The sequence below is a fragment of the Hesperophylax consimilis genome, chromosome 3, assembly GCF_061612785.1.
Source record: "Hesperophylax consimilis isolate HC1 chromosome 3, BYU_Hcon_1.0, whole genome shotgun sequence".
NCBI classification, from domain to species: Eukaryota; Metazoa; Arthropoda; class Insecta; order Trichoptera; family Limnephilidae; genus Hesperophylax; species Hesperophylax consimilis.
The window spans coordinates 32,461,363-32,474,063 of record NC_142838.1 but is presented as its reverse complement, the minus strand read 5'-3'; positions in this window follow the sequence as shown (position 1 = coordinate 32,474,063).

Below are 12,701 nucleotides of genomic sequence, written 5' to 3'. Positions count from 1 at the left end.
TAAACTATCTACCGAAATAGCGGGCGAATAACACCTCTTATTGGAAAACCCTATATATATAAACCTTCCGGAAGAAATTCTCTAAAAGATAGTGAAAACCCTTTCAAAGTCCGTTGTTTAGTTCAGAAGAGCTAAGCGCACAAACAAAGATAATACCTGAAGTATTCTAATAATTCAAATTGCACTTAACACATCGTCGCTCTAGTTCATTTTAGTCCAAACGACCATTTTTGGCGAAATTGAGTTAAGTATGCAGTTGTTCTCAGAAATCATTTATTTATACGATACAAGTGAATTTTTTTTTTTATAAATATTTTTAATTGAAGAAGCAGTTAAGTCCACCAAAATTAAACAACATTCCGAGCGTGTTTATCGAACACTTTGTCCTACATCCAAATTAAACACGTGTTTTCTGCGTAATTTTAAACGAGCTAATTTCATTGTATAAGCGTTTTTGTTTTCAAAAAACTTTGAAGCGCTATTTCTCCCGATTTACGTTTTGGTCTGTTGGGTAAAAACAAACTAGAGCGGCGACATGTGTGCACTAGGCCATTGATGACAAAAAATGATGTATTTGCATTATTAAATAATTAAGTAAATAGAAATAGATAGAAATTAAGTAATTTTACGTTATCTCAACAATGAATCATGGGGGAAACATGTTAAGTTTTAATCTTCTTTATTGCATAAGTAATCTGTAAGGTCTTAAGCCATACATACCAAAGTAAATGCTTAGGAATCCGGTGATATGTATATCTTCAGAAAAAATAACTAGAATTGTCTTTTATCGTAATATAAAAAATACTTGTGGCATGCTTGAAAATATTTTAAGCCTATTTATCTCTCAACCACGGAATGTTTACAAAAAACACGAAATAAAATGTTAGGATTTTTTATTATTGTGTATATTCATCAAATAATACATAAATTAATCATTTTTACTGAATTATAACTCAAATAAATCAAAGCATAAATTTGGGAAATTATCAATGTGTGATACAATTGCGAGGATTTCACTAAATATTGCATAGGTTTAAAATAATAAATTGCAAAATAATCATCAGTCAAGTTAGTTAGTTGTACTGAGAATACGCTTCTGCCATTATGCAAATCAGTTAGCAATAACAGTTTATAAAAATCTGCCATTTAAATAAGTAGCTAATTACAATAACAATGAGACGGGTTTTAGGGAATTGAATGGGACAATTGTTGCATAAAATTAAAAAAATAATAAAAATTCTTAACATAACAAAACAAAACGGTTTCTTGATTATGTACGCGAATTCTACTTTTTCACTTTCTTGGCCGATGGCAGATGGTGTGCAGAAAGTAATGCCTAAAACTGTCTTAAATAATAACTATAATTTCTGTTTTCTAAGAACTTCAAATAATATATTTTGTAAGCATCTGTCCATTTTAGCTCTACAGTATGCATAGGACGCAAATTTAAATGTGCTTAGTATAACAAATATTATTAACCTTTTAAATGCCAGTAGGTAGAAGTGTAGCTGTGCACAGCAGGCCAAGAATGCGAGTTAACTCGCTCTTGGCACAGAAGCGGTTAAAAGTAAAATTTGACAGTAGCACACGTATGAGAATTTATAAATAATAAACCAATTGTTTAGAACACGTCATGTTTATCAGAGGAATGATTTGGAAATAAAGGATCTATGATGAAATAAAATACTATAAACCCCAATTTTGCTTAAGATTCTCTGTAAGTTTTCTCATCATATTTATTTTTAATAAAGAATTATATTAATTACACCTTTCTCTAAATTTAATTAACAGTCGTATTGGAGTTTAACTCCCCCAGTGTTGGCACTCACGATCATATCGTATAGGAGACTTGTACACACACACTCGACTTAACGCAACTAACACAGTCCACAAGCTTACATATAACTCTATCAACTTCCATCAACATTGGCAATCAACCATCGTTGACACACGGGCTGGAACCACTGCCACTATCACTATCTATGTACAAGGAAGATCCTGCACAAAACAAGACCTCAACATTCATTGGTTGCAGATTGTAAGGCACTGGTGAAGATGATTGCAAGTACATTGGGAAAAGACATGAAAATGGTTGGGCATTTAGCATAGATTAATCACATCTGACAAATAATAGCACGGCTAATTCACAAGCAGTAAACAGATCCAATAGGCGTGGTTGTTTGGGAACCTCAACCTAAGGTTAATACTGCCACCATTTGCCCAACCGGACGCTAAGAGATATAATTCTACGATGCTCATATCAATTGCAATGTACATACATACTCGGTGCATGCTCGGAAATCCGAAGCGGAACTTTCAAATGCCTAAAATATCTGGAACACTGAATCTGCACATTTTTTGCTCATTTAAAATGAATGCAACAATGTAGCGAGTTCATCTATCTCTATGGGTATGATCGGTTTATAAAGATAATTAATACTTTGTACAAACCCTGAGTAAACAAGCCAAAGACAATGATATTCTTAACATCGTTAATAACTATTTAACGAAAAACATTTCCAGATGAATCACAACACATTAAGTTTTCTTTATCTCCTATGAATAATTATTATATCGTGATATGTACTTGTTTAGTCAGGTTTTCGTCGCAAAGATAGTCAAAATTATTAGCTGAATTTACGTCACTATGTACAAAGAGAAATACTAAAAACTGTGGAAGTAAATTGAAGGTTTTCTCTTAAGTAAATTCACTCAATTTGGGAAGTAGGTACATACATTATTATAATCAATTTTAATTATTTCAATGCATGAAATCGTCCTAAAACCTATGTTTTGCGGAAATTCATACACACATACCAAAGAAACAAAAAAAAATTCAGCCATACATAAAACAGTATAAAACTTAATATAAATAATTAATTGCGCCTAAATGACATTAGTCTAACCTACAAATAAATTTGGCTAAATAAAGCGATGACATAATATTGCAACAAGCGTTATAAATAATCAAATAATAATTGTTAGATGTTCAGAAAATAAAAACATCATGTTATCATAATTATCACACTAAGAGACACGGATATTGAATATGTACACAAAGTTGACTTTTGCAGTATCAATGCGAATAAAGAAAGATTGAATGTATTATTTTTGATTTATAGGTGTCCAAAAACTAGATTGGAAATCTTGTCAGTACAATATCAATGCAATACAATATGTACATATTATAATGTATGAAATAAACTTGTACATATAATAATATATGGCATACAATATGTACATATAATAAGGTATGGATTACAATATGTACATATTATAATATATGGAATACAATATGTACATATTATAATATATGGAATACAACCAGTAGCGGCCAGTTAATAGTGCTCCTGAGCGCCAAACAACCTACAAAATTTTCTGACACAGCTAACCACCATACGAAACTCGATTTGGTTACAACATCTCACAAAGATCTCATAAAATGGGTGCCTACTAAGCGTGTTTAAATTGAAGAGCAACTGTGCCTATGTTCGTAGCAGTTCTTTTTCGATTGCGTTCAAGAATTTTACTACTTTGTTTGCATATTCTGTGAAGAGTCGAAGGTGTGGGTACATACAATTTTTTCCCAATATGTATTAACATATTGCGGACGGCGTCCGAACTTTTACCACCACATCGGAAGGAACGATTTGTTCAGTAGCATGTTTAATGAGAATGCGTATGTGTCATATTGTTGTCGATATTGTGTCTTCAATTTAACATCTACTCTTGTTCAACCAATGTTCCGGTTACAGCTTTCTTCTACATATCATTATGATATGAGTGATTACTTCACAGTGATGCTATGTCTAGGGAGAAATCCCCAGATCTGGGGGTTTTTAAATTTCAAGGGATAAAGGGTTTTTTTTTTGGAAAAGGGTAGGAAATCTAGGGACTTTTGAGCAGTAGTATAATCATATCATAGATTTTCGCAAGATAAAAGGAGAGGGAGTTAAACTTCTATGTATATAAATAGATATGTAGTAGATATGTAATGCTGTACTCTGGTAAACCCCCACATATTTCGACCAACGGCCGCCACTGAATACAATATGTACATATTATAATATATAGAATACAATATGTAAATATTATAATATATGGAATACAATATGTACATATTATAATATATGGAATACAATATGTAAATATTATAATATCTATATGGAATACAATATGTACATATTATAATATATGGAATACAATATGTACATTTTATAATACATGGAATACAATTGTATGCTAACTTGTAGAATGGGAAATCTTCTAGATTCTAGATCTTATTAAAAATTATTTCAGCTTAAGATCAGAATTTTTTTCATACTAGAGGCATTTTTCAAAATTAGTCTGCATTTCAATCGGTCTTATGTCGTGGTCATGGGATGTTACTAAGTCAATATATTTTTTCAAGGTTAAATCAGATGATAAACGTCCTATGCACAAATAACTAAACAAGCATTAAATAACACATTTATAAAGAATGAGTACGATTCAAATATGAAAAACCGATAGTAACATAACGTTAACAAAAAAATAACTAAAAATGTTAAAGTAATATTAAGTATATTCAAACAATTTAAACTTAATATCCTTCGCAAAAAAATTTGAAGTACGCTAAGGCAAAATTGAATGTGTCAGCCAAGTATCTTTAATCTTTATTGCATTCTACATATTGAAAATGTTAACCAAAATAACTTTTCACAGCAATAAATAAGCTACATAATATAATGAAATAGAGTTATTAATTTATTAAATGACAACAAAACTACACAAGTGAAAGTAAATGGGGTATTTAAAATATGAATACCGTTAAAAAATGTGACGAAGAATAAGGACAAGATGTTTCACAAAATTTGAACAATTCATCAAATTTTTAAATTAATTTTCAAGTTCTGTGAAGCAGCTTGGCCAAGAAATATGAAAAAAAAAGAAAAGAATTTGAACATTGATATCAAATTGATGAATTGTTCAAAACTGGCCCAAAGTTTATTTTTTGGATTATGATTATCGTACTAAAAATATTTAATTTTAATACTTTCATTCATTATGATTGATTTAAAAAACAATCTAAAAACAGCACATTCCGAAACAGTTCCAACTAGCTACAACGTCATCAAGACGTAGAAAACGCCAATGTCATCCGGCGTGAAGTCAAATCCGCTGAAATCACGAATATAAACGAACATGTTTTTTTGCGTCAAACTGAAAATGGCACATTTCAAATCATTTAAATTTATTCGTCAACATAAAAATAAAACTACCTTCATTATTGTAATTTTTTTCGAGAAAAAAAAAAACAGTGAAAATACCCTATTGCAAGATAATTTTCAACAAGAAAATTATTTTTCAGTCAAGTAAGAAATTTGCTAGGAATAGAATTATGTATAATATTAAATTACCATTTTTTTTTAAGTTTTTTATAACAACCAATCTACCTATACACCTTTAAAGAAATATATAATTCAGTTTTGTGGAATTTTACAAAAAAGTTAATTGACAAATTTTATATGTAAACCTCCAAAATCATCTTTCTAAAAGCACCTTATATACTTAAAAGTAAATTTTCACCGAGCAAAAATTTCATTAGGTGCTGGTCATAATCAAACCGCCAATAAAAATTCTATCTTATAATCGGCAATTTTGTGAAAAATCATAAATATGAGTATACATAAATAAAGGAATAATAATGGCAATGCATAAAACAGTATTGACATAATATTATGAGAGATCAGTATTCTTTGAATTAGTTAAAGCTACTTAACTAGAATGCATCTCCTTTGCATAGTTTGTAGTTAGAAATGTGAAGAAAATATAACATATTGAGCGATATCTTGTGTTTCGTTCTTCACTTTATTCAATCCCTTTATTTCATCAATACGCCAATAAATGATCCCATCTTACTCATTCAAAAGTAAAGTTAACTTAAACATAAAAGATGTTACTTCTATCACATAACAGAATTACAGAACGATGAATGGTACAAATATAATTGATATCTCTTTACTCACCTTACCGTGGCCATTAAACACATATTTAGACAGTTCTAACATGTGAAAGTGGCGATGGGTTAACAGAATTAGTGACGCAATGAAGATTTCGATACTAGAGAAATCTTCTACATGCAAGCAAACTGGAAGTAATGAACATTAACACTGATAAAATAACCTTTGGATTTACATTAATTGTGCACGAAATTTAGATGGATTTTCCTATTCATTAAAAAGATGCATTTTAATGGAGGACATTAGCAATTTTAATATTTTTTTAATCCCTCTTTTATTTTTACAACTCTTATGTTAGAAACTTTCTTTTAACACTATTTTCGAAATTATACACTTTCTTTTCTTTCAAAATGAATGCATACATGTTCATATTAAAGACATAAATATGTAGCGCTGGGGTTAATTATTTGCACAACATATATTATAATGCTCTTAGCAGTGAAAGGGTTAATACTCTTCTGGGAACATGGTGGGAGTGGTCCAATATTCTATCCAATGGTTATTTTATCTGTAAATATTAATTCCACTCTCTTGGTATTACACCTGTTGATACATAAAATGTGTCAGAAACTCGTCGTACAAGCGGAATACTGGTGAATCTACTTCACATTTATAATTGATTTTGTGGTTTAATTTTCTATGAGCTTTCATTTTAGAGTAAATCGAGTTTGAAGATGGAATTTTTTAGATCAAATTTAAATCACTAAGGGGTTAATATCACCTGTTTAATGTCTTACAGTACAAGCCAAAGCGTATATCTGGTTCCAAATAACTCTTTAGTTTGGTGTTCTCTTAGTACATGTGTATATTCACCAATTTCCCACTAGTAATATGAGTTTCTGAACACAGTGCGTATGTGTATGTTTCCATGTGCATCTATATTTCAAAAATACAAAAAAAAAAATGTTAACTGTAAAAGTCTAAGTCATTTTTTTAAAATCCAGGATTGATGATTATGTTATATTATTTGACAAACTGATATGCTTGTATTTTGATAGGACTAATTACATGATTTTTAGGAAACGAACGGTAGATCTTCAATGATAACTTTTATGTAGTACAGAAATAATTTAGATCACCGTAGTTCCGTAAAATAAAGAGAATGAGATTATGTTGACATAGTTGGGAAGATTAGAGATAGTTTAGAAATGATCACAAGAACGGGGTGTGGTGTTCAAGGGCCGGGGTCTTCATTGAGGAGTAGAACCTGTAGGGCCGCCTCGTCCTCCGTGGCGTACAGGATGCCATCAGATAGCTCCTCCTGGAACAAAGTTCATTATTAACTATGCAATGTTCTCAAAGAAAAATACAATATATGTACATACATAATATGTACCATGATTTGTGGTAAGAAAACCTAAGAAATTATGAAAATATGTGTTTCATGAGCAATCCTTTGAAGTGGGTTTCTGTGCGTTCCAATATATGAAGAAACTAACAGGAGTGTTTCACACTGGATTTTTCTGAGAGATTTTAGCGTCTGTTGGGCTCTGTGATCAGCTTGTAACTAATGCACTAAAAAGGGAATTTGTCACATATCAAAGAATCACATACCAACCCTTAATACACCATACTACCCAGTTTGTAATACACCATACAACCCAGATCTTTATACACCATACAACCCAGTTCTTAACACACCATACAACCCAGTTCTTAATTCATCATACAACCCAGATCTTAATACACCATAAAACCCAGTTCTTAACACATTGTCGTCGGGAACGGCACTTGCCGTTTTTCGCGGGCTGTCGGTCAACTGCGGGACACGGCAAATGCCGTTTTTGTCAATTGTCGGTTTTTGGCAGGAAACGGCATTACACGGGTTTGTGATCAGCGTGAAATAAAACGCTTTGAAGGGTAATTTGCTACCTGGGTGCTAGGCGACAGTCTGTCGACGTTATTTGAGATGCCTTGTCCGGATTGGCTAGTGTGCCGCTTGTAAAGGCGTCGCCAGAAATCTAGGGCTTTTATGCGATCTCAATCTCCAGTTTAGTTTTAGTCATTTCACGTATTGGACTATTTTTCATACCGCTCACACTGTTTTTTTTACTGTTTGGTATTTTATTATTTGAATATATTGTATAGGACTTTATCCCTACAAAAATGTCTTTACTAGCCAATGATACATGCACTTATAGTGTGTGATGGATTATCAACATATGAAGTGTACTGATTCCTTGAAAGAATAAATACTATCATTCATAAGTGGAATGGGCTCTTCAATTAGGCGAGGCAACCGCAAAAGACTCTTTTTTGAAAAGAAGCAATTAAACTTATGAGTTATTAAGTGTTCGCCTTCGGCCTTAGGCGACACTGTTCAATATTTACGCGATCAGATTTCACAAATTCAGCGATTATAAAATTGCGGGCATGGCAAAAAAATATTATTATTTATTATATAACTATATGATATAAATAAACATGTTATCTTTTACATGGAATTTTCAAATATTGAATATTGAATGCTATTTACTGAATTAATAGAATAATTTTACCTACCAATAAAATTTATATTTTGTTTCCATCGATGCCTGGAATCCATTATGAGAGAGAGCTTGCTCTTTCGCCCTTTTATTTACGTTTCGCGCGTGTTTATTCCCTATATTTGCCCTTTTTCTCCACTTGCCACACTTTTTCTCCCTACTGGCAACACTGTAGTGACGCGCATTTCAGGTCACGTGATGTTTGTGTTCATATGACTCGTAATGCACCAGGTAGGGATTACCTGGATTCCAGGCATCGATGGAAACAAAATATAAATTTTATTGGTAGGTAAAATTATTCTATTTTGTGTTCCTAATCGATGCCTGGAATCCATTATGAGATGTGTCTGCTCTCACCTGGTGATCTGAAACTTGCGTTATATGTGATGCTATTTAAACTGGAGTAAAGAATGGAGCCATTGAGCACTGGAGGTGTTCGCTACCCGAGTGAGCGACCTCCCTTCGGTAGAATTTCCGGAAGGTGTGCTCAGATTTCCAATTCCCTCTTGCGAGTATCTCCTCTATAGGATAGTCTTCCAACCAGTTTAGAGAGGCTACAGCCGAGCGTACACTTCCTGGGGTTGCGTGGACTCCTGCTTCTCTGAGGACTGATTTAATCCACCCCCCTATTATTGTCTGCGTTGCAGGTTTTGCCTCTCCTGATGTGGTCACAAACAGGTGCTTTAGTAGCGGGCCTCTTCTGGCTTTAGAGAGAGCAACAACTTTCCTCAACCATTTAAGTGGGTTGATGTTGTCTTTTTCTGGACCCGTCAATTTCCAGCCTGACTGTTTGTGTTTGGCTGAATCGGTCTTTGCTCCGAAAACTGGCCACAAGGTGATCGTACTCCTCTTGTCGATAAAATGGTCTGGGGTAACTCTTAGGAGAGTTAAATCATGAACTCTCCTGCCTGACGCCAAGACGAGAAGTATTGCTGCCCTCCGTGATGCTTCAAATAGTGAGTCTTCTGCGGGGGGATTCTTGACCAACCAGTCTACCACCTGTCTTGGGTCCCAGATGGGGGCTTTCTCTTTGATTCCTCGTGCCATTGAGATTGCCTTGAGAACGTGTCTCACCAGAAAATCAGAACTGATTTTTCTCGCATTCTGAGCTGGGCCGCAAAATGTGACGATGGCTGATTTGTGGACCTGAATGGTCTTAGGGGCTAGACCTTCTCGAACAAATAAGTGGGCTAGATACCTGGCGACCATTGTTGGTGGGGGATTGTTGACATCCACGCCGTTCTGCGTGCCCCATCTACGCCACCTATCCCATGCAGGTTTGTAAGTCTTCAGTGTAGACTCTCTCCAGGATGAGTTGAGGAGTTGGCGTTCTTCCCGACTCCAAGATGTGAGGGCTTGATCCCACCCGCAATTCTCCACACCTCTAGTTCCAGATCCTGGATCCTGGGAGGAGGCAGTCCTGTCGACGTGTCTATTAGGACTCCCTCTAGATTTTGCAGGCGCATTGGGGGTTCGTCTGTTCGCTGTTTTAGGTCGCTTCTCCAGAAGGTCCTCTCCCATTTTGGAACGACTAGCAGAAACATGCCCCTCGCCTGATTTAAGTGTGCTAGCACTCTCGGAACGAGATTTGGCGGAGGGAATACCCATGCTAGATTGTAGTCCCAAGGTCGACTGAACGCGTTGGGAAAGCAAGCTGAGCAGTCGCTTGAGTCTCTGGATACGTAGGTTGGTACCACGTGAGCCGTGGCTGAAGCGAACAGGTCTATTTGAGGGCAACCCCATTTTCCAAATATCTTTTCTGTCACCGGACTTAGTAGGTGCCACTCTGGGAGCTGTGCGCCCCGAGAGAGACGGTCCGCAATTCCGTTGTATCTTCCTGGAATGTATTGGGCTGTCAGAGATATCTCCATCTGGTCTACGAAATCTAGTAACTCCCGCGTGGTTTCTAGAAGGGCAAGGGATTTTGTGCCCCCTTCCTTGTTGACGTAAGCCACAACTGTCTTGTTGTCCGTCTGTAGTAAGACATTTGTCCCTGCCAGGAGATGAGCTTGGTCTTTGATGACCGCTAACACGGCATATGCTTCCTTCCGGTTTGAGTGCCATAGTGCCTGCTCCCCCGTCCAATGACCCGCAACTGTGGTGTCGTCTAGCTGTCCTCCCCATCCTGTGTCCGCTGCATCTGTCGTCAGGAAGTGATGGAATGAGAGGGGTTGAATTGGGCTCGTGCTTCCGATGGCCCCTAGCCACCACTGTATGTCCTGCAGTGCTGCGGTGGACAGAGCAACCGGCCGAGACGGTTTCAGATGCTGTATGTGGCGGCTGAACCTCTGCAGTCTGCGGCAATGCAAGCGACCACGAGGGATCACGAAATTTGCAAAGTTGAGTCTTCCCAGGAGACCTAGAGCCTGCCTGGGAGAGCAACTGCCGACTTCCAAGGGAACCTGTAAGGCTTGGCGTAGACCAGAGCACTTGCGGTCGGAGAGAGACTTTTGGTCTGCTCTCGTGTCCCATGTTATGCCCAGGAACTCCAACTTTTGCGTGGGCGTCAGGATGCATTTCTCCAGGTTTATGCACCAACCTAGTTGTTGAAGTGTGTGCACTATAATAACGACTTGGCGGGCCAGGTGTTCTCTGCACTGGTTTGCTACTAAGAAGTCGTCTAGGTAGACTACTGTCCTCAGTCCCTTCCTTCTTAGCAGCTCCGCTACCCAGTTTGAGAGCAGCGAGAAGATCCTTGGCGCTGATGACAGGCCGAAGGGCAGACACGTCATCTGAAGGAGTTCTCCATTGTAGACGAGGCGCAGGAATTTCCGGTGTGATCTTGCGATCGGCACGTGGAAATAAGCCTGGGAGAGGTCTACTTTTATCATCCAATCGTCGGGTTGGAGGAATTCCGGAACCCGAAAATGGCTGAAAAGTTTGAAGGGCTTTGAATCTATGAAGACGTTCAAGGCCTTCAAGTTGAAGATGGGTCTGAAGGTGTGGTCTGATTTGGAGGTAAGGAACATACCTGACAGGAAGCTCGGAGAGTCGTCTGCTGCCTCCAGAATCTTTGACGCTTTCATCATTTCGATGTGCGCGGTCATGTCTGAAGACGACTTTGTCCTGAAGTTCTGCCTGAGCTCGGCTGATGGAAGAGCCAGAGGAGGTTTGGACACAAAGTGAATCCTTGCTCCTTCCAGGATGTTCAGGATTAGTGGTGACGCCCCCAACTCCCTCCACACCACCCGATATGCCTTCAGGCGTCCTCCCCGGAAGGGCTCTGGCCTCCAGTCACCTCCATCGCCTCCTACCCCGATCGCTAGTCGACTTGCGAGAGGGCTCTTGCTTCTTGGTGGGCTGGCGATGTGTCCTATCTTTCTCTGGCCTAGGAGCGGGTCGAAAGGGCTTTCTAGGGAGTGAGGGTGGAGCTTCCCTCACCGGCCTTGCCATTTGTGAGGTAGAGGGTTGTGGTTGACGGGGGGTATAGGACAAAGGTGCGACACTGACAACCTTGTCTCGTCCCCCGTTTGCCAATATATAGGCCGCAAGTTCCTCTTTATTAAAGAGGTGACTGGAGCTCGGTGGGATCCTGGCGAGGCCTTCCCTGGTAAAGGGGTCTGTTATTCCCTCCAACAGGGCCTTTCGCCTACTTTGGAGACACTCAGTTCGCCTTCCACATACAATTTGTAGGACGTCGTCCGTAATCCTACTGTATGGGGATTCCTTGGCGAACATCTCCTGGATTTTCTCGAACAGGGTCGAAGGGGTCAAGCAGGTGCCGGGATCGGCTGCCCAGTTTACCAGCGTCTGCATATTCCCTTTTACTGCCTCCGTTTGTGATAGGATGGCATTCGAGAGAGCTCCCAGGGAACGATCCAGGGCTGGTGCAAAAGAGCTGTTCTTGTCGAGCCTCTTCAGCTCTTCATTCACCTCCAGCTCTACGAAGGCAGGCGTGGCGGTGTAAGCCTTTTGGGTTTCGGCGTAGCGAACCCGCGACCATTCCTCCGAGTTAAAATGCTGAAGAGCCGAAATAACTCCCACTCTTCTCGCGTCCGCTTTCCGGATCGGTGCCTCTTTCACCACGGTGCTCGGGTTTCCGAACTCCAGAATGTTCTTCTGGGCGGCTAGGCTGGCGGGTAATTCTATGAACCCCGATCCTTCCCTCCGTGTACCTTCAGCGGGGTCTTCTCTCCCCGGATATTCCTCGAGTTCTACGCGACTGCCCATTAGGGCGTCCGTCAGAGCGGACACCTGTTGCGTCAGTCGTTCA